At 66.5% G+C, this 21,207-nt stretch overlaps 8 non-coding genes across 8 annotated transcripts; all 8 read right to left on the bottom strand.

The window, feature by feature from the left end:
* Positions 1 to 1,165: 1,165 nt before the first annotated feature.
* Positions 1,166 to 1,284, bottom strand: LOC132595293 (5S ribosomal RNA). Its single transcript, XR_009561447.1, has one exon. It is a non-coding gene; the product is annotated as a 5S ribosomal RNA (ribosomal RNA).
* A 2,696-nt stretch (positions 1,285 to 3,980) lies between these two features.
* LOC132595292 (5S ribosomal RNA) lies at positions 3,981 to 4,099 on the bottom strand. Its single transcript, XR_009561446.1, has one exon. It is a non-coding gene; the product is annotated as a 5S ribosomal RNA (ribosomal RNA).
* A 2,697-nt stretch (positions 4,100 to 6,796) lies between these two features.
* On the bottom strand, positions 6,797 to 6,915 carry LOC132595291 (5S ribosomal RNA). Its single transcript, XR_009561445.1, has one exon. It is a non-coding gene; the product is annotated as a 5S ribosomal RNA (ribosomal RNA).
* Positions 6,916 to 9,611: 2,696 nt separating this feature from the next.
* LOC132595290 (5S ribosomal RNA) lies at positions 9,612 to 9,730 on the bottom strand. Its single transcript, XR_009561444.1, has one exon. It is a non-coding gene; the product is annotated as a 5S ribosomal RNA (ribosomal RNA).
* Positions 9,731 to 12,427: 2,697 nt separating this feature from the next.
* On the bottom strand, positions 12,428 to 12,546 carry LOC132595289 (5S ribosomal RNA). Its single transcript, XR_009561443.1, has one exon. It is a non-coding gene; the product is annotated as a 5S ribosomal RNA (ribosomal RNA).
* A 932-nt stretch (positions 12,547 to 13,478) lies between these two features.
* On the bottom strand, positions 13,479 to 13,597 carry LOC132595288 (5S ribosomal RNA). Its single transcript, XR_009561442.1, has one exon. It is a non-coding gene; the product is annotated as a 5S ribosomal RNA (ribosomal RNA).
* A 2,697-nt stretch (positions 13,598 to 16,294) lies between these two features.
* Positions 16,295 to 16,413, bottom strand: LOC132595287 (5S ribosomal RNA). Its single transcript, XR_009561441.1, has one exon. It is a non-coding gene; the product is annotated as a 5S ribosomal RNA (ribosomal RNA).
* A 2,697-nt stretch (positions 16,414 to 19,110) lies between these two features.
* On the bottom strand, positions 19,111 to 19,229 carry LOC132595286 (5S ribosomal RNA). Its single transcript, XR_009561440.1, has one exon. It is a non-coding gene; the product is annotated as a 5S ribosomal RNA (ribosomal RNA).
* Positions 19,230 to 21,207: the final 1,978 nt, after the last annotated feature.

Below are 21,207 nucleotides of genomic sequence, written 5' to 3'. Positions count from 1 at the left end.
TCTGGGCACCTCCTCTGTGTCTCAGCTGTCCCTGTCCACAGAGAGCCTCATACAAGAAGTTGCTTCCAAACTGGGAGGTTCCACATCTGGGCAGGTCCAGCTCCAGGCCCAGTGAAGGGCATGAAGAAGGCTGAGGCTCTGGACTCCAGCCAGGCCTTCAGCAGGCCTCTGAGGCCAAGGTCTTCCTAGTCTCAAGAGGGGCCAAGAGACGCAATGTGTCATTTGAACAAGTGAGTCAGCGGGCGGTGAGCGAATGAATGACCGCTCGAGGGGATGTATGCCGGCCACCGGGCCCTGTTTGACTGTCCAGGCTCAGCTTACCTGACCCTGGTTACCAGGGAATGCCACTCTGGGCCCTCCTTTTCATCCCCCTCCCTCACTGTGACCTCACCACCTGCCCCATTATGACCCAGTCTGGCTCCCAGTTAAAACTGGAGGGCAGAGGGCCCAGGCAGTCCTGGGACCAACGGCCATGGGTGAGCGAAACTACTACCGAGCCGAGCCGTTCACTGGCCCCATCCCCAGGAAATGCCAGGAGCAAGGATACTCAATTCTTCTGATCCCGGTCAGCTTCATCTTGCTCAACGTGGGGATCAACATGGTGACTATGGTCAGGGCAGGATCTGTGCAGCGCGGTTGGGGGAGCCCTGGGGTCTTGAAGGGGCTGAGGTGGGAGGGCTGCTGGGGTGTGACCGGGACAAGGGTTGGATTTCAGGGCTCACCCTGCTCCCGGCCTCCCCCCTCCCCTTCTTCCCTCAACTCTGGAGGCATCTGAAGAGATTCTTGCGGGCACTTTTCAATCGTATTTTCCACAAAGGTGAGTGGGCGCCGGCGTGGGTTCAGGGGATGTGGGCCTGTCCCCTTTCTTCTATCCCTGCCTTGATTCTCAGCCCCTCAGGAACCCAGGCCCTGACCCATCTCGCCTTTCCCCACAGACAAGCAAGCCAGCTGTGTAGGCACCCATCGCATGTGCATGCGCTGCTCCGTGGATCCCAAGAACCTGTGCTCAAGAGTTTCTTCCCACTTCTGCCATCGCCCAAGCTTCCTGCTCGGGCAGGTAAACCCACCTTGACTACTGCCTGCAGCGGGGCTCGGCGGGGGCGGAGCCGGCGGCCCCCCCGCCGCGGGCGAGTAAAGGAGAAGGCGGGCGGAGCGGGAGGCAAAAAGCCTACAGCACCCGGTATTCCCAGGCGGTCTCCCATCCAAGTACTAACCAGGCCCGACCCTGCTTAGCTTCCGAGATCAGACGAGATCGGGCGCGTTCAGGGTGGTATGGCCGTAGACGGGGGTGGGGGGCCGCGGGCGGCCTCTTGAGGCCCAGTTTCGCTGGCGCTGGCGCCTTAACGCCAGCCTGGCGGCCGGCCCGCCCCGGCAGGGCCCCCTCGCCCGCCCAGGCAGGGGCAACGGAGGTCTCGGGTATCGGGCGGCGGCGGAGGGTTTGGCGACCACCTCCCAGCCCAGGGCGGCCGTGACCCAGCAAACCCTTCGGCGCTTGGCGCCCCGCCCAAGATCCCGCACGTCGCTCACAGGGACGTGGCCCCGGAGGCTTCAGGGCCCGGGGCCCGCGGTCCCTTGGGCATCGGCCCTGCCCGCCCACGCGGCCCTAGGCGCAGCCCGGCCGCAGCCCGGGCCGGCCCTCCTGCCCGACAGCAGCTGGCCCGAAGCCACCGGGAGCCACCATTGAGTCGCCACGGCCCCTCAGCCCCGGCAAGGCCACCCTTGCCCCCACACCCCCCGCCGAGCTCAGGACCCCGCCCCTGGTGGCCGGCAGGCCCGGGGAAGCGGCCCCTGCCCTCGATCCCGCTCCCGCACCCGGCCGCGGTGACACGCCAGAGGGGCGGGGTGGGGGGGGGCTTTTGTCGGAGGGAGCTGTGGAGGGACACACCGGCACACAGGTGGCGGCGCCGGGGCTGGGCGCCGGTGGGGGCGGCCAGGTGCAGGTCGAGGGGCTCGCGGGCCGAAAGGACGGCAACTGGGCCCATGACGGAGTCTGGGTCTGGAGGGCTCTGAGCCTCCATCCGCTCTGGTGCCTCGGGTCTACCGGCCCGACGCCTGGTAGCGCGACACCCCACCGGCCCACAGACGTAGCCTCCCCAGCTGTGCTCACAGCGAGTCCAACCGCAGCCTGCATCCCTCCACGGGACACTTGGATTACTCCCGCGATCCCCACGAGGTGCAGCACCCGGCGGCCGAATGGGCTGAGATCCTGCCCTTGCGGCGCCCTGTGGCCACCTCCGCCTCCCTCACGGTACTGGCCGAGGCCTCGGACCAGCGGGCCCCGGCTCCCAGCTCAGCGCTGCTCCTCCGCCCCTCTCACCTCCTGTCCGACGTCCAGGCTACCGAGCACCCTCCACCCCCGCCCACCTTCATGCCACTCAGCCGGAACCCGGGAGGCAATGCCAACTACCAGGTGTATGACAGTCTGGTGCTGAAGCGGCAACCGCAGGAGGGCCAAGCGCGGGCCAACTCGCTGCTACCTTCCACCTCGGCCTCCAGGCCCTCTCTGCACGGGAGCCAGACTGGGAAAGTGAACTTACCAGCAGCAAATGGGGGCAGGGGCAGGGGGCGGCAGGGCATGGAGAGAGGAATAAAGAGCGCCAGAGTCCAGGAAACATTGGTGGTCTGTGGCTTGGAAGCGCCACTCCTTCTGCCAGCCTGGGTCCCTGCGCTTGGCTTCCTGCAATAAGAAGCCAGTGTCCCCTTCTTGGCCTGAGGGTCCCTTTGGTTTAGTGGCCACAGTTCTGCCAGCAGGCCCCTCCTGGTCCTATACCATGCACTAAGTACATCTGCAGCTGCAGACTCCAAACCCCTGGTCTCTGGGCACCTCCTCTGTGTCTCAGCTGTCCCTGTCCACAGAGAGCCTCATACAAGAAGTTGCTTCCAAACTGGGAGGTTCCACATCTGGGCAGGTCCAGCTCCAGGCCCAGTGAAGGGCATGAAGAAGGCTGAGGCTCTGGACTCCAGCCAGGCCTTCAGCAGGCCTCTGAGGCCAAGGTCTTCCTAGTCTCAAGAGGGGCCAAGAGACGCAATGTGTCATTTGAACAAGTGAGTCAGCGGGCGGTGAGCGAATGAATGACCGCTCGAGGGGATGTATGCCGGCCACCGGGCCCTGTTTGACTGTCCAGGCTCAGCTTACCTGACCCTGGTTACCAGGGAATGCCACTCTGGGCCCTCCTTTTCATCCCCCTCCCTCACTGTGACCTCACCACCTGCCCCATTATGACCCAGTCTGGCTCCCAGTTAAAACTGGAGGGCAGAGGGCCCAGGCAGTCCTGGGACCAACGGCCATGGGTGAGCGAAACTACTACCGAGCCGAGCCGTTCACTGGCCCCATCCCCAGGAAATGCCAGGAGCAAGGATACTCAATTCTTCTGATCCCGGTCAGCTTCATCTTGCTCAACGTGGGGATCAACATGGTGACTATGGTCAGGGCAGGATCTGTGCAGCGCGGTTGGGGGAGCCCTGGGGTCTTGAAGGGGCTGAGGTGGGAGGGCTGCTGGGGTGTGACCGGGACAAGGGTTGGATTTCAGGGCTCACCCTGCTCCCGGCCTCCCCCCTCCCCTTCTTCCCTCAACTCTGGAGGCATCTGAAGAGATTCTTGCGGGCACTTTTCAATCGTATTTTCCACAAAGGTGAGTGGGCGCCGGCGTGGGTTCAGGGGATGTGGGCCTGTCCCCTTTCTTCTATCCCTGCCTTGATTCTCAGCCCCTCAGGAACCCAGGCCCTGACCCATCTCGCCTTTCCCCACAGACAAGCAAGCCAGCTGTGTAGGCACCCATCGCATGTGCATGCGCTGCTCCGTGGATCCCAAGAACCTGTGCTCAAGAGTTTCTTCCCACTTCTGCCATCGCCCAAGCTTCCTGCTCGGGCAGGTAAACCCACCTTGACTACTGCCTGCAGCGGGGCTCGGCGGGGGCGGAGCCGGCGGCCCCCCCGCCGCGGGCGAGTAAAGGAGAAGGCGGGCGGAGCGGGAGGCAAAAAGCCTACAGCACCCGGTATTCCCAGGCGGTCTCCCATCCAAGTACTAACCAGGCCCGACCCTGCTTAGCTTCCGAGATCAGACGAGATCGGGCGCGTTCAGGGTGGTATGGCCGTAGACGGGGGCGGGGGGCCGCGGGCGGCCTCTTGAGGCCCAGTTTCGCTGGCGCTGGCGCCTTAACGCCAGCCTGGCGGCCGGCCCGCCCCGGCAGGGCCCCCTCGCCCGCCCAGGCAGGGGCAACGGAGGTCTCGGGTATCGGGCGGCGGCGGAGGGTTTGGCGACCACCTCCCAGCCCAGGGCGGCCGTGACCCAGCAAACCCTTCGGCGCTTGGCGCCCCGCCCAAGATCCCGCACGTCGCTCACAGGGACGTGGCCCCGGAGGCTTCAGGGCCCGGGGCCCGCGGTCCCTTGGGCATCGGCCCTGCCCGCCCACGCGGCCCTAGGCGCAGCCCGGCCGCAGCCCGGGCCGGCCCTCCTGCCCGACAGCAGCTGGCCCGAAGCCACCGGGAGCCACCATTGAGTCGCCACGGCCCCTCAGCCCCGGCAAGGCCACCCTTGCCCCCACACCCCCCGCCGAGCTCAGGACCCCGCCCCTGGTGGCCGGCAGGCCCGGGGAAGCGGCCCCTGCCCTCGATCCCGCTCCCGCACCCGGCCGCGGTGACACGCCAGAGGGGCGGGGTGGGGGTGGGGCTTTTGTCGGAGGGAGCTGTGGAGGGACACACCGGCACACAGGTGGCGGCGCCGGGGCTGGGCGCCGGTGGGGGCGGCCAGGTGCAGGTCGAGGGGCTCGCGGGCCGAAAGGACGGCAACTGGGCCCATGGCGGAGTCTGGGTCTGGAGGGCTCTGAGCCTCCATCCGCTCTGGTGCCTCGGGTCTACCGGCCCGACGCCTGGTAGCGCGACACCCCACCGGCCCAGAGACGTAGCCTCCCCAGCTGTGCTCACAGCGAGTCCAACCGCAGCCTGCATCCCTCCACGGGACACTTGGATTACTCCCGCGATCCCCACGAGGTGCGGCACCCGGCGGCCGAATGGGCTGAGATCCTGCCCTTGCGGCGCCCTGTGGCCACCTCCGCCTCCCTCACGGTACTGGCCGAGGCCTCGGACCAGCGGGCCCCGGCTCCCAGCTCAGCGCTGCTCCTCCGCCCCTCTCACCTCCTGCCCGACGTCCAGGCTACCGAGCACCCTCCACCCCCGCCCACCTTCATGCCACTCAGCCGGAACCCGGGAGGCAATGCCAACTACCAGGTGTATGACAGTCTGGTGCTGAAGCGGCAACCGCAGGAGGGCCAAGCGCGGGCCAACTCGCTGCTACCTTCCACCTCGGCCTCCAGGCCCTCTCTGCACGGGAGCCAGACTGGGAAAATGAACTTACCAGCAGCAAGTGGGGGCAGGGGCAGGGGGCGGCAGGGCATGGAGAGAGGAATAAAGAGCGCCAGAGTCCAGGAAACATTGGTGGTCTGTGGCTTGGAAGCGCCACTCCTTCTGCCAGCCTGGGTCCCTGCGCTTGGCTTCCTGCAATAAGAAGCCAGTGTCCCCTTCTTGGCCTGAGGGTCCCTTTGGTTTAGTGGCCACAGTTCTGCCAGCAGGCCCCTCCTGGTCCTATACCATGCACTAAGTACATCTGCAGCTGCAGACTCCAAACCCCTGGTCTCTGGGCACCTCCTCTGTGTCTCAGCTGTCCCTGTCCACAGAGAGCCTCATACAAGAAGTTGCTTCCAAACTGGGAGGTTCCACATCTGGGCAGGTCCAGCTCCAGGCCCAGTGAAGGGCATGAAGAAGGCTGAGGCTCTGGACTCCAGCCAGGCCTTCAGCAGGCCTCTGAGGCCAAGGTCTTCCTAGTCTCAAGAGGGGCCAAGAGACGCAATGTGTCATTTGAACAAGTGAGTCAGCGGGCGGTGAGCGAATGAATGACCACTCGAGGGGATGTATGCCGGCCACCGGGCCCTGTTTGACTGTCCAGGCTCAGCTTACCTGACCTTGGTTACCAGGGAATGCCACTCTGGGCCCTCCTTTTCATCCCCCTCCCTCACTGTGACCTCACCACCTGCCCCATTATGACCCAGTCTGGCTCCCAGTTAAAACTGGAGGGCAGAGGGCCCAGGCAGTCCTGGGACCAACAGCCATGGGTGAGCGAAACTACTACCGAGCCGAGCCGTTCACTGGCCCCATCCCCAGGAAATGCCAGGAGCAAGGATACTCAATTCTTCTGATCCCGGTCAGCTTCATCTTGCTCAACGTGGGGATCAACATGGTGACTATGGTCAGGGCAGGATCTGTGCAGCGCGGTTGGGGGAGCCCTGGGGTCTTGAAGGGGCTGAGGTGGGAGGGCTGCTGGGGTGTGACCGGGACAAGGGTTGGATTTCAGGCCTCACCCTGCTCCCGGTCTCCCCCCTCCCCTTCTTCCCTCAACTCTGGAGGCATCTGAAGAGATTCTTGCGGGCACTTTTCAATCGTATTTTCCACAAAGGTGAGTGGGCGCCGGCGTGGGTTCAGGGGATGTGGGCCTGTCCCCTTTCTTCTATCCCTGCCTTGATTCTCAGCCCCTCAGGAACCCAGGCCCTGACCCATCTCGCCTTTCCCCACAGACAAGCAAGCCAGCTGTGTAGGCACCCATCGCATGTGCATGCGCTGCTCCGTGGATCCCAAGAACCTGTGCTCAAGAGTTTCTTCCCACTTCTGCCATCGCCCAAGCTTCCTGCTCGGGCAGGTAAACCCACCTTGACTACTGCCTGCAGCGGGGCTCGGCGGGGGCGGAGCCGGCGGCCCCCCCGCCGCGGGCGAGTAAAGGAGAAGGCGGGCGGAGCGGGAGGCAAAAAGCCTACAGCACCCGGTATTCCCAGGCGGTCTCCCATCCAAGTACTAACCAGGCCCGACCCTGCTTAGCTTCCGAGATCAGACGAGATCGGGCGCGTTCAGGGTGGTATGGCCGTAGACCGGGGCGGTGGGCCGCGGGCGGCCTCTTGAGGCCCAGTTTCGCTGGCGCTGGCTCCTTAACGCCAGCCTGGCGGCCGGCCCGCCCCGGCAGGGCCCCCTCGCCCGCCCAGGCAGGGGCAACGGAGGTCTCGGGTATCGGGCGGCGGCGGAGTGTTTGGCGACCACCTCCCAGCCCAGGGCGGCCGTGACCCAGCAAACCCTTCGGCGCTTGGCGCCCCGCCCAAGATCCCGCACGTCGCTCACAGGGACGTGGCCCCGGAGGCTTCAGGGCCCGGGGCCCGCGGTCCCTTGGGCATCGGCCCTGCCCGCCCACGCGGCCCTAGGCGCAGCCCGGCCGCAGCCCGGGCCGGCCCTCCTGCCCGACAGCAGCTGGCCCGAAGCCACCGGGAGCCACCATTGAGTCGCCACGGCCCCTCAGCCCCGGCAAGGCCACCCTTGCCCCCACACCCCCCGCCGAGCTCAGGACCCCGCCCCTGGTGGCCGGCAGGCCCGGGGAAGCGGCCCCTGCCCTCGATCCCGCTCCCGCACCCGGCCGCGGTGACACGCCAGAGGGGCGGGGTGGGGGGGGGCTTTTGTCGGAGGGAGCTGTGGAGGGACACACCGGCACACAGGTGGCGGCGCCGGGGCTGGGCGCCGGTGGGGGCGGCCAGGTGCAGGTCGAGGGGCTCGCGCGCCGAAAGGACGGCAACTGGGCCCATGACGGAGTCTGGGTCTGGAGGGCTCTGAGCCTCCATCCGCTCTGGTGCCTCGGGTCTACCGGCCCGACGCCTGGTAGCGCGACACCCCACCGGCCCACAGACGTAGCCTCCCCAGCTGTGCTCACAGCGAGTCCAACCGCAGCCTGCATCCCTCCACGGGACACTTGGATTACTCCCGCGATCCCCACGAGGTGCAGCACCCGGCGGCCGAATGGGCTGAGATCCTGCCCTTGCGGCGCCCTGTGGCCACCTCCGCCTCCCTCACGGTACTGGCCGAGGCCTCGGACCAGCGGGCCCCGGCTCCCAGCTCAGCGCTGCTCCTCCGCCCCTCTCACCTCCTGTCCGACGTCCAGGCTACCGAGCACCCTCCACCCCCGCCCACCTTCATGCCACTCAGCCGGAACCCGGGAGGCAATGCCAACTACCAGGTGTATGACAGTCTGGTGCTGAAGCGGCAACCGCAGGAGGGCCAAGCGCGGGCCAACTCGCTGCTACCTTCCACCTCGGCCTCCAGGCCCTCTCTGCACGGGAGCCAGACTGGGAAAGTGAACTTACCAGCAGCAAATGGGGGCAGGGGCAGGGGGCGGCAGGGCATGGAGAGAGGAATAAAGAGCGCCAGAGTCCAGGAAACATTGGTGGTCTGTGGCTTGGAAGCGCCACTCCTTCTGCCAGCCTGGGTCCCTGCGCTTGGCTTCCTGCAATAAGAAGCCAGTGTCCCCTTCTTGGCCTGAGGGTCCCTTTGGTTTAGTGGCCACAGTTCTGCCAGCAGGCCCCTCCTGGTCCTATACCATGCACTAAGTACATCTGCAGCTGCAGACTCCAAACCCCTGGTCTCTGGGCACCTCCTCTGTGTCTCAGCTGTCCCTGTCCACAGAGAGCCTCATACAAGAAGTTGCTTCCAAACTGGGAGGTTCCACATCTGGGCAGGTCCAGCTCCAGGCCCAGTGAAGGGCATGAAGAAGGCTGAGGCTCTGGACTCCAGCCAGGCCTTCAGCAGGCCTCTGAGGCCAAGGTCTTCCTAGTCTCAAGAGGGGCCAAGAGACGCAATGTGTCATTTGAACAAGTGAGTCAGCGGGCGGTGAGCGAATGAATGACCGCTCGAGGGGATGTATGCCGGCCACCGGGCCCTGTTTGACTGTCCAGGCTCAGCTTACCTGACCCTGGTTACCAGGGAATGCCACTCTGGGCCCTCCTTTTCATCCCCCTCCCTCACTGTGACCTCACCACCTGCCCCATTATGACCCAGTCTGGCTCCCAGTTAAAACTGGAGGGCAGAGGGCCCAGGCAGTCCTGGGACCAACGGCCATGGGTGAGCGAAACTACTACCGAGCCGAGCCGTTCACTGGCCCCATCCCCAGGAAATGCCAGGAGCAAGGATACTCAATTCTTCTGATCCCGGTCAGCTTCATCTTGCTCAACGTGGGGATCAACATGGTGACTATGGTCAGGGCAGGATCTGTGCAGCGCGGTTGGGGGAGCCCTGGGGTCTTGAAGGGGCTGAGGTGGGAGGGCTGCTGGGGTGTGACCGGGACAAGGGTTGGATTTCAGGGCTCACCCTGCTCCCGGCCTCCCCCCTCCCCTTCTTCCCTCAACTCTGGAGGCATCTGAAGAGATTCTTGCGGGCACTTTTCAATCGTATTTTCCACAAAGGTGAGTGGGCGCCGGCGTGGGTTCAGGGGATGTGGGCCTGTCCCCTTTCTTCTATCCCTGCCTTGATTCTCAGCCCCTCAGGAACCCAGGCCCTGACCCATCTCGCCTTTCCCCACAGACAAGCAAGCCAGCTGTGTAGGCACCCATCGCATGTGCATGCGCTGCTCCGTGGATCCCAAGAACCTGTGCTCAAGAGTTTCTTCCCACTTCTGCCATCGCCCAAGCTTCCTGCTCGGGCAGGTAAACCCACCTTGACTACTGCCTGCAGCGGGGCTCGGCGGGGGCGGAGCCGGCGGCCCCCCCGCCGCGGGCGAGTAAAGGAGAAGGCGGGCGGAGCGGGAGGCAAAAAGCCTACAGCACCCGGTATTCCCAGGCGGTCTCCCATCCAAGTACTAACCAGGCCCGACCCTGCTTAGCTTCCGAGATCAGACGAGATCGGGCGCGTTCAGGGTGGTATGGCCGTAGACGGGGGCGGGGGGCCGCGGGCGGCCTCTTGAGGCCCAGTTTCGCTGGCGCTGGCGCCTTAACGCCAGCCTGGCGGCCGGCCCGCCCCGGCAGGGCCCCCTCGCCCGCCCAGGCAGGGGCAACGGAGGTCTCGGGTATCGGGCGGCGGCGGAGGGTTTGGCGACCACCTCCCAGCCCAGGGCGGCCGTGACCCAGCAAACCCTTCGGCGCTTGGCGCCCCGCCCAAGATCCCGCACGTCGCTCACAGGGACGTGGCCCCGGAGGCTTCAGGGCCCGGGGCCCGCGGTCCCTTGGGCATCGGCCCTGCCCGCCCACGCGGCCCTAGGCGCAGCCCGGCCGCAGCCCGGGCCGGCCCTCCTGCCCGACAGCAGCTGGCCCGAAGCCACCGGGAGCCACCATTGAGTCGCCACGGCCCCTCAGCCCCGGCAAGGCCACCCTTGCCCCCACACCCCCCGCCGAGCTCAGGACCCCGCCCCTGGTGGCCGGCAGGCCCGGGGAAGCGGCCCCTGCCCTCGATCCCGCTCCCGCACCCGGCCGCGGTGACACGCCAGAGGGGCGGGGTGGGGGTGGGGCTTTTGTCGGAGGGAGCTGTGGAGGGACACACCGGCACACAGGTGGCGGCGCCGGGGCTGGGCGCCGGTGGGGGCGGCCAGGTGCAGGTCGAGGGGCTCGCGGGCCGAAAGGACGGCAACTGGGCCCATGGCGGAGTCTGGGTCTGGAGGGCTCTGAGCCTCCATCCGCTCTGGTGCCTCGGGTCTACCGGCCCGACGCCTGGTAGCGCGACACCCCACCGGCCCAGAGACGTAGCCTCCCCAGCTGTGCTCACAGCGAGTCCAACCGCAGCCTGCATCCCTCCACGGGACACTTGGATTACTCCCGCGATCCCCACGAGGTGCGGCACCCGGCGGCCGAATGGGCTGAGATCCTGCCCTTGCGGCGCCCTGTGGCCACCTCCGCCTCCCTCACGGTACTGGCCGAGGCCTCGGACCAGCGGGCCCCGGCTCCCAGCTCAGCGCTGCTCCTCCGCCCCTCTCACCTCCTGCCCGACGTCCAGGCTACCGAGCACCCTCCACCCCCGCCCACCTTCATGCCACTCAGCCGGAACCCGGGAGGCAATGCCAACTACCAGGTGTATGACAGTCTGGTGCTGAAGCGGCAACCGCAGGAGGGCCAAGCGCGGGCCAACTCGCTGCTACCTTCCACCTCGGCCTCCAGGCCCTCTCTGCACGGGAGCCAGACTGGGAAAATGAACTTACCAGCAGCAAGTGGGGGCAGGGGCAGGGGGCGGCAGGGCATGGAGAGAGGAATAAAGAGCGCCAGAGTCCAGGAAACATTGGTGGTCTGTGGCTTGGAAGCGCCACTCCTTCTGCCAGCCTGGGTCCCTGCGCTTGGCTTCCTGCAATAAGAAGCCAGTGTCCCCTTCTTGGCCTGAGGGTCCCTTTGGTTTAGTGGCCACAGTTCTGCCAGCAGGCCCCTCCTGGTCCTATACCATGCACTAAGTACATCTGCAGCTGCAGACTCCAAACCCCTGGTCTCTGGGCACCTCCTCTGTGTCTCAGCTGTCCCTGTCCACAGAGAGCCTCATACAAGAAGTTGCTTCCAAACTGGGAGGTTCCACATCTGGGCAGGTCCAGCTCCAGGCCCAGTGAAGGGCATGAAGAAGGCTGAGGCTCTGGACTCCAGCCAGGCCTTCAGCAGGCCTCTGAGGCCAAGGTCTTCCTAGTCTCAAGAGGGGCCAAGAGACGCAATGTGTCATTTGAACAAGTGAGTCAGCGGGCGGTGAGCGAATGAATGACCACTCGAGGGGATGTATGCCGGCCACCGGGCCCTGTTTGACTGTCCAGGCTCAGCTTACCTGACCTTGGTTACCAGGGAATGCCACTCTGGGCCCTCCTTTTCATCCCCCTCCCTCACTGTGACCTCACCACCTGCCCCATTATGACCCAGTCTGGCTCCCAGTTAAAACTGGAGGGCAGAGGGCCCAGGCAGTCCTGGGACCAACAGCCATGGGTGAGCGAAACTACTACCGAGCCGAGCCGTTCACTGGCCCCATCCCCAGGAAATGCCAGGAGCAAGGATACTCAATTCTTCTGATCCCGGTCAGCTTCATCTTGCTCAACGTGGGGATCAACATGGTGACTATGGTCAGGGCAGGATCTGTGCAGCGCGGTTGGGGGAGCCCTGGGGTCTTGAAGGGGCTGAGGTGGGAGGGCTGCTGGGGTGTGACCGGGACAAGGGTTGGATTTCAGGCCTCACCCTGCTCCCGGTCTCCCCCCTCCCCTTCTTCCCTCAACTCTGGAGGCATCTGAAGAGATTCTTGCGGGCACTTTTCAATCGTATTTTCCACAAAGGTGAGTGGGCGCCGGCGTGGGTTCAGGGGATGTGGGCCTGTCCCCTTTCTTCTATCCCTGCCTTGATTCTCAGCCCCTCAGGAACCCAGGCCCTGACCCATCTCGCCTTTCCCCACAGACAAGCAAGCCAGCTGTGTAGGCACCCATCGCATGTGCATGCGCTGCTCCGTGGATCCCAAGAACCTGTGCTCAAGAGTTTCTTCCCACTTCTGCCATCGCCCAAGCTTCCTGCTCGGGCAGGTAAACCCACCTTGACTACTGCCTGCAGCGGGGCTCGGCGGGGGCGGAGCCGGCGGCCCCCCCGCCGCGGGCGAGTAAAGGAGAAGGCGGGCGGAGCGGGAGGCAAAAAGCCTACAGCACCCGGTATTCCCAGGCGGTCTCCCATCCAAGTACTAACCAGGCCCGACCCTGCTTAGCTTCCGAGATCAGACGAGATCGGGCGCGTTCAGGGTGGTATGGCCGTAGACCGGGGCGGTGGGCCGCGGGCGGCCTCTTGAGGCCCAGTTTCGCTGGCGCTGGCTCCTTAACGCCAGCCTGGCGGCCGGCCCGCCCCGGCAGGGCCCCCTCGCCCGCCCAGGCAGGGGCAACGGAGGTCTCGGGTATCGGGCGGCGGCGGAGGGTTTGGCGACCACCTCCCAGCCCAGGGCGGCCGTGACCCAGCAAACCCTTCGGCGCTTGGCGCCCCGCCCAAGATCCCGCACGTCGCTCACAGGGACGTGGCCCCGGAGGCTTCAGGGCCCGGGGCCCGCGGTCCCTTGGGCATCGGCCCTGCCCGCCCACGCGGCCCTAGGCGCAGCCCGGCCGCAGCCCGGGCCGGCCCTCCTGCCCGACAGCAGCTGGCCCGAAGCCACTGGGAGCCACCATTGAGTCGCCACGGCCCCTCAGCCCCGGCAAGGCCACCCTTGCCCCCAACACCCCCCGCCGAGCTCAGGACCCCGACCCTGGTGGCCGGCAGGCCCGGGGAAGCGGCCCCTGCCCTCGATCCCGCTCCCGCACCCGGCCGCGGTGACACGCCAGAGGGGCGGGGTGGGGGGGGGCTTTTGTCGGAGGGAGGTGTGGAGGGACACACCGGCACACAGGTGGCGGCGCCGGGGCTGGGCGCCGGTGGGGGCGGCCAGGTGCAGGTCGAGGGGCTCGCGGGCCGAAAGGACGGCAACTGGGCCCGCGGCGGAGTCTGGGTCCGGGCCAGCCACCCCGGGAGCGTCTGGGGTGCGCCTGCCTTCCAGGGCCGCCTTCTGGCCGCCTGGCCGGCCGGGTCGGCGGGGAGCGCCCCGCCGGCGCGCGCCGTGGTGGGAGGGGCCTGAGGAGGTGGGGCCTGCAGCGGGGCCCGGCGGGGGCGGAGCCGGCGGCCCCCGCCGCGGGCGAGTAAAGGAGAAGGCGGGCGGAGCGGGAGGCAAAAAGCCTACAGCACCCGGTATTCCCAGGCGGTCTCCCATCCAAGTACTAACCAGGCCCGACCCTGCTTAGCTTCCGAGATCAGACGAGATCGGGCGCGTTCAGGGTGGTATGGCCGTAGACGGGGGCGGTGGGCCGCGGGCGGCCTCTTGAGGCCCAGTTTCGCTGGCGCTGGCGCCTTAACGCCAGCCTGGCGGCCGGCCCGCCCCGGCAGGGCCCCCTCGCCCGCCCAGGCAGGGGCAACGGAGGTCTCGGGTATCGGGCGGCGGCGGAGGGTTTGGCGACCACCTCCCAGCCCAGGGCGGCCGTGACCCAGCAAACCCTTCGGCGCTTGGCGCCCCGCCCAAGATCCCGCACGTCGCTCACAGGGACGTGGCCCCGGAGGCTTCAGGGCCCGGGGCCCGCGGTCCCTTGGGCATCGGCCCTGCCCGCCCACGCGGCCCTAGGCGCAGCCCGGCCGCAGCCCGGGCCGGCCCTCCTGCCCGACAGCAGCTGGCCCGAAGCCACCGGGAGCCACCATTGAGTCGCCACGGCCCCTCAGCCCCGGCAAGGCCACCCTTGCCCCCACACCCCCCGCCGAGCTCAGGACCCCGCCCCTGGTGGCCGGCAGGCCCGGGGAAGCGGCCCCTGCCCTCGATCCCGCTCCCGCACCCGGCCGCGGTGACACGCCAGAGGGGCGGGGTGGGGGTGGGGCTTTTGTCGGAGGGAGCTGTGGAGGGACACACCGGCACACAGGTGGCGGCGCCGGGGCTGGGCGCCGGTGGGGGCGGCCAGGTGCAGGTCGAGGGGCTCGCGGGCCGAAAGGACGGCAACTGGGCCCATGGCGGAGTCTGGGTCTGGAGGGCTCTGAGCCTCCATCCGCTCTGGTGCCTCGGGTCTACCGGCCCGACGCCTGGTAGCGCGACACCCCACCGGCCCACAGACGTAGCCTCCCCAGCTGTGCTCACAGCGAGTCCAACCGCAGCCTGCATCCCTCCACGGGACACTTGGATTACTCCCGCGATCCCCACGAGGTGCGGCACCCGGCGGCCGAATGGGCTGAGATCCTGCCCTTGCGGCGCCCTGTGGCCACCTCCGCCTCCCTCACGGTACTGGCCGAGGCCTCGGACCAGCGGGCCCCGGCTCCCAGCTCAGCGCTGCTCCTCCGCCCCTCTCACCTCCTGCCCGACGTCCAGGCTACCGAGCACCCTCCACCCCCGCCCACCTTCATGCCACTCAGCCGGAACCCGGGAGGCAATGCCAACTACCAGGTGTATGACAGTCTGGTGCTGAAGCGGCAACCGCAGGAGGGCCAAGCGCGGGCCAACTCGCTGCTACCTTCCACCTCGGCCTCCAGGCCCTCTCTGCACGGGAGCCAGACTGGGAAAATGAACTTACCAGCAGCAAGTGGGGGCAGGGGCAGGGGGCGGCAGGGCATGGAGAGAGGAATAAAGAGCGCCAGAGTCCAGGAAACATTGGTGGTCTGTGGCTTGGAAGCGCCACTCCTTCTGCCAGCCTGGGTCCCTGCGCTTGGCTTCCTGCAATAAGAAGCCAGTGTCCCCTTCTTGGCCTGAGGGTCCCTTTGGTTTAGTGGCCACAGTTCTGCCAGCAGGCCCCTCCTGGTCCTATACCATGCACTAAGTACATCTGCAGCTGCAGACTCCAAACCCCTGGTCTCTGGGCACCTCCTCTGTGTCTCAGCTGTCCCTGTCCACAGAGAGCCTCATACAAGAAGTTGCTTCCAAACTGGGAGGTTCCACATCTGGGCAGGTCCAGCTCCAGGCCCAGTGAAGGGCATGAAGAAGGCTGAGGCTCTGGACTCCAGCCAGGCCTTCAGCAGGCCTCTGAGGCCAAGGTCTTCCTAGTCTCAAGAGGGGCCAAGAGACGCAATGTGTCATTTGAACAAGTGAGTCAGCGGGCGGTGAGCGAATGAATGACCGCTCGAGGGGATGTATGCCGGCCACCGGGCCCTGTTTGACTGTCCAGGCTCAGCTTACCTGACCCTGGTTACCAGGGAATGCCACTCTGGGCCCTCCTTTTCATCCCCCTCCCTCACTGTGACCTCACCACCTGCCCCATTATGACCCAGTCTGGCTCCCAGTTAAAACTGGAGGGCAGAGGGCCCAGGCAGTCCTGGGACCAACGGCCATGGGTGAGCGAAACTACTACCGAGCCGAGCCGTTCACTGGCCCCATCCCCAGGAAATGCCAGGAGCAAGGATACTCAATTCTTCTGATCCCGGTCAGCTTCATCTTGCTCAACGTGGGGATCAACATGGTGACTATGGTCAGGGCAGGATCTGTGCAGCGCGGTTGGGGGAGCCCTGGGGTCTTGAAGGGGCTGAGGTGGGAGGGCTGCTGGGGTGTGACCGGGACAAGGGTTGGATTTCAGGGCTCACCCTGCTCCCGGCCTCCCCCCTCCCCTTCTTCCCTCAACTCTGGAGGCATCTGAAGAGATTCTTGCGGGCACTTTTCAATCGTATTTTCCACAAAGGTGAGTGGGCGCCGGCGTGGGTTCAGGGGATGTGGGCCTGTCCCCTTTCTTCTATCCCTGCCTTGATTCTCAGCCCCTCAGGAACCCAGGCCCTGACCCATCTCGCCTTTCCCCACAGACAAGCAAGCCAGCTGTGTAGGCACCCATCGCATGTGCATGCGCTGCTCCGTGGATCCCAAGAACCTGTGCTCAAGAGTTTCTTCCCACTTCTGCCATCGCCCAAGCTTCCTGCTCGGGCAGGTAAACCCACCTTGACTACTGCCTGCAGCGGGGCTCGGCGGGGGCGGAGCCGGCGGCCCCCCCGCCGCGGGCGAGTAAAGGAGAAGGCGGGCGGAGCGGGAGGCAAAAAGCCTACAGCACCCGGTATTCCCAGGCGGTCTCCCATCCAAGTACTAACCAGGCCCGACCCTGCTTAGCTTCCGAGATCAGACGAGATCGGGCGCGTTCAGGGTGGTATGGCCGTAGACGGGGGCGGGGGGCCGCGGGCGGCCTCTTGAGGCCCAGTTTCGCTGGCGCTGGCGCCTTAACGCCAGCCTGGCGGCCGGCCCGCCCCGGCAGGGCCCCCTCGCCCGCCCAGGCAGGGGCAACGGAGGTCTCGGGTATCGGGCGGCGGCGGAGGGTTTGGCGACCACCTCCCAGCCCAGGGCGGCCGTGACCCAGCAAACCCTTCGGCGCTTGGCGCCCCGCCCAAGATCCCGCACGTCGCTCACAGGGACGTGGCCCCGGAGGCTTCAGGGCCCGGGGCCCGCGGTCCCTTGGGCATCGGCCCTGCCCGCCCACGCGGCCCTAGGCGCAGCCCGGCCGCAGCCCGGGCCGGCCCTCCTGCCCGACAGCAGCTGGCCCGAAGCCACCGGGAGCCACCATTGAGTCGCCACGGCCCCTCAGCCCCGGCAAGGCCACCCTTGCCCCCACACCCCCCGCCGAGCTCAGGACCCCGCCCCTGGTGGCCGGCAGGCCCGGGGAAGCGGCCCCTGCCCTCGATCCCGCTCCCGCACCCGGCCGCGGTGACACGCCAGAGGGGCGGGGTGGGGGTGGGGCTTTTGTCGGAGGGAGCTGTGGAGGGACACACCGGCACACAGGTGGCGGCGCCGGGGCTGGGCGCCGGTGGGGGCGGCCAGGTGCAGGTCGAGGGGCTCGCGGGCCGAAAGGACGGCAACTGGGCCCATGGCGGAGTCTGGGTCTGGAGGGCTCTGAGCCTCCATCCGCTCTGGTGCCTCGGGTCTACCGGCCCGACGCCTGGTAGCGCGACACCCCACCGGCCCAGAGACGTAGCCTCCCCAGCTGTGCTCACAGCGAGTCCAACCGCAGCCTGCATCCCTCCACGGGACACTTGGATTACTCCCGCGATCCCCACGAGGTGCGGCACCCGGCGGCCGAATGGGCTGAGATCCTGCCCTTGCGGCGCCCTGTGGCCACCTCCGCCTCCCTCACGGTACTGGCCGAGGCCTCGGACCAGCGGGCCCCGGCTCCCAGCTCAGCGCTGCTCCTCCGCCCCTCTCACCTCCTGCCCGACGTCCAGGCTACCGAGCACCCTCCACCCCCGCCCACCTTCATGCCACTCAGCCGGAACCCGGGAGGCAATGCCAACTACCAGGTGTATGACAGTCTGGTGCTGAAGCGGCAACCGCAGGAGGGCCAAGCGCGGGCCAACTCGCTGCTACCTTCCACCTCGGCCTCCAGGCCCTCTCTGCACGGGAGCCAGACTGGGAAAATGAACTTACCAGCAGCAAGTGGGGGCAGGGGCAGGGGGCGGCAGGGCATGGAGAGAGGAATAAAGAGCGCCAGAGTCCAGGAAACATTGGTGGTCTGTGGCTTGGAAGCGCCACTCCTTCTGCCAGCCTGGGTCCCTGCGCTTGGCTTCCTGCAATAAGAAGCCAGTGTCCCCTTCTTGGCCTGAGGGTCCCTTTGGTTTAGTGGCCACAGTTCTGCCAGCAGGCCCCTCCTGGTCCTATACCATGCACTAAGTACATCTGCAGCTGCAGACTCCAAACCCCTGGTCTCTGGGCACCTCCTCTGTGTCTCAGCTGTCCCTGTCCACAGAGAGCCTCATACAAGAAGTTGCTTCCAAACTGGGAGGTTCCACATCTGGGCAGGTCCAGCTCCAGGCCCAGTGAAGGGCATGAAGAAGGCTGAGGCTCTGGACTCCAGCCAGGCCTTCAGCAGGCCTCTGAGGCCAAGGTCTTCCTAGTCTCAAGAGGGGCCAAGAGACGCAATGTGTCATTTGAACAAGTGAGTCAGCGGGCGGTGAGCGAATGAATGACCGCTCGAGGGGATGTATGCCGGCCACCGGGCCCTGTTTGACTGTCCAGGCTCAGCTTACCTGACCCTGGTTACCAGGGAATGCCACTCTGGGCCCTCCTTTTCATCCCCCTCCCTCACTGTGACCTCACCACCTGCCCCATTATGACCCAGTCTGGCTCCCAGTTAAAACTGGAGGGCAGAGGGCCCAGGCAGTCCTGGGACCAACGGCCATGGGTGAGCGAAACTACTACCGAGCCGAGCCGTTCACTGGCCCCATCCCCAGGAAATGCCAGGAGCAAGGATACTCAATTCTTCTGATCCCGGTCAGCTTCATCTTGCTCAACGTGGGGATCAACATGGTGACTATGGTCAGGGCAGGATCTGTGCAGCGCGGTTGGGGGAGCCCTGGGGTCTTGAAGGGGCTGAGGTGGGAGGGCTGCTGGGGTGTGACCGGGACAAGGGTTGGATTTCAGGGCTCACCCTGCTCCCGGCCTCCCCCCTCCCCTTCTTCCCTCAACTCTGGAGGCATCTGAAGAGATTCTTGCGGGCACTTTTCAATCGTATTTTCCACAAAGGTGAGTGGGCGCCGGCGTGGGTTCAGGGGATGTGGGCCTGTCCCCTTTCTTCTATCCCTGCCTTGATTCTCAGCCCCTCAGGAACCCAGGCCCTGACCCATCTCGCCTTTCCCCACAGACAAGCAAGCCAGCTGTGTAGGCACCCATCGCATGTGCATGCGCTGCTCCGTGGATCCCAAGAACCTGTGCTCAAGAGTTTCTTCCCACTTCTGCCATCGCCCAAGCTTCCTGCTCGGGCAGGTAAACCCACCTTGACTACTGCCTGCAGCGGGGCTCGGCGGGGGCGGAGCCGGCGGCCCCCCCGCCGCGGGCGAGTAAAGGAGAAGGCGGGCGGAGCGGGAGGCAAAAAGCCTACAGCACCCGGTATTCCCAGGCGGTCTCCCATCCAAGTACTAACCAGGCCCGACCCTGCTTAGCTTCCGAGATCAGACGAGATCGGGCGCGTTCAGGGTGGTATGGCCGTAGACGGGGGTGGGGGGCCGCGGGCGGCCTCTTGAGGCCCAGTTTCGCTGGCGCTGGCGCCTTAACGCCAGCCTGGCGGCCGGCCCGCCCCGGCAGGGCCCCCTCGCCCGCCCAGGCAGGGGCAACGGAGGTCTCGGGTATCGGGCGGCGGCGGAGGGTTTGGCGACCACCTCCCAGCCCAGGGCGGCCGTGACCCAGCAAACCCTTCGGCGCTTGGCGCCCCGCCCAAGATCCCGCACGTCGCTCACAGGGACGTGGCCCCGGAGGCTTCAGGGCCCGGGGCCCGCGGTCCCTTGGGCATCGGCCCTGCCCGCCCACGCGGCCCTAGGCGCAGCCCGGCCGCAGCCCGGGCCGGCCCTCCTGCCCGACAGCAGCTGGCCCGAAGCCACCGGGAGCCACCATTGAGTCGCCACGGCCCCTCAGCCCCGGCAAGGCCACCCTTGCCCCCACACCCCCCGCCGAGCTCAGGACCCCGCCCCTGGTGGCCGGCAGGCCCGGGGAAGCGGCCCCTGCCCTCGATCCCGCTCCCGCACCCGGCCGCGGTGACACGCCAGAGGGGCGGGGTGGGGGGGGGCTTTTGTCGGAGGGAGCTGTGGAGGGACACACCGGCACACAGGTGGCGGCGCCGGGGCTGGGCGCCGGTGGGGGCGGCCAGGTGCAGGTCGAGGGGCTCGCGGGCCGAAAGGACGGCAACTGGGCCCATGACGGAGTCTGGGTCTGGAGGGCTCTGAGCCTCCATCCGCTCTGGTGCCTCGGGTCTACCGGCCCGACGCCTGGTAGCGCGACACCCCACCGGCCCACAGACGTAGCCTCCCCAGCTGTGCTCACAGCGAGTCCAACCGCAGCCTGCATCCCTCCACGGGACACTTGGATTACTCCCGCGATCCCCACGAGGTGCAGCACCCGGCGGCCGAATGGGCTGAGATCCTGCCCTTGCGGCGCCCTGTGGCCACCTCCGCCTCCCTCACGGTACTGGCCGAGGCCTCGGACCAGCGGGCCCCGGCTCCCAGCTCAGCGCTGCTCCTCCGCCCCTCTCACCTCCTGTCCGACGTCCAGGCTACCGAGCACCCTCCACCCCCGCCCACCTTCATGCCACTCAGCCGGAACCCGGGAGGCAATGCCAACTACCAGGTGTATGACAGTCTGGTGCTGAAGCGGCAACCGCAGGAGGGCCAAGCGCGGGCCAACTCGCTGCTACCTTCCACCTCGGCCTCCAGGCCCTCTCTGCACGGGAGCCAGACTGGGAAAGTGAACTTACCAGCAGCAAATGGGGGCAGGGGCAGGGGGCGGCAGGGCATGGAGAGAGGAATAAAGAGCGCCAGAGTCCAGGAAACATTGGTGGTCTGTGGCTTGGAAGCGCCACTCCTTCTGCCAGCCTGGGTCCCTGCGCTTGGCTTCCTGCAATAAGAAGCCAGTGTCCCCTTCTTGGCCTGAGGGTCCCTTTGGTTTAGTGGCCACAGTTCTGCCAGCAGGCCCCTCCTGGTCCTATACCATGCACTAAGTACATCTGCAGCTGCAGACTCCAAACCCCTGGTCTCTGGGCACCTCCTCTGTGTCTCAGCTGTCCCTGTCCACAGAGAGCCTCATACAAGAAGTTGCTTCCAAACTGGGAGGTTCCACATCTGGGCAGGTCCAGCTCCAGGCCCAGTGAAGGGCATGAAGAAGGCTGAGGCTCTGGACTCCAGCCAGGCCTTCAGCAGGCCTCTGAGGCCAAGGTCTTCCTAGTCTCAAGAGGGGCCAAGAGACGCAATGTGTCATTTGAACAAGTGAGTCAGCGGGCGGTGAGCGAATGAATGACCGCTCGAGGGGATGTATGCCGGCCACCGGGCCCTGTTTGACTGTCCAGGCTCAGCTTACCTGACCCTGGTTACCAGGGAATGCCACTCTGGGCCCTCCTTTTCATCCCCCTCCCTCACTGTGACCTCACCACCTGCCCCATTATGACCCAGTCTGGCTCCCAGTTAAAACTGGAGGGCAGAGGGC

Source organism: Globicephala melas, unplaced genomic scaffold (genome assembly GCF_963455315.2).
Source record: "Globicephala melas unplaced genomic scaffold, mGloMel1.2 SCAFFOLD_620, whole genome shotgun sequence".
Taxonomy (NCBI): Eukaryota; Metazoa; Chordata; class Mammalia; order Artiodactyla; family Delphinidae; genus Globicephala; species Globicephala melas.
This window is presented reverse-complemented; position numbering and strand designations above follow the sequence as displayed.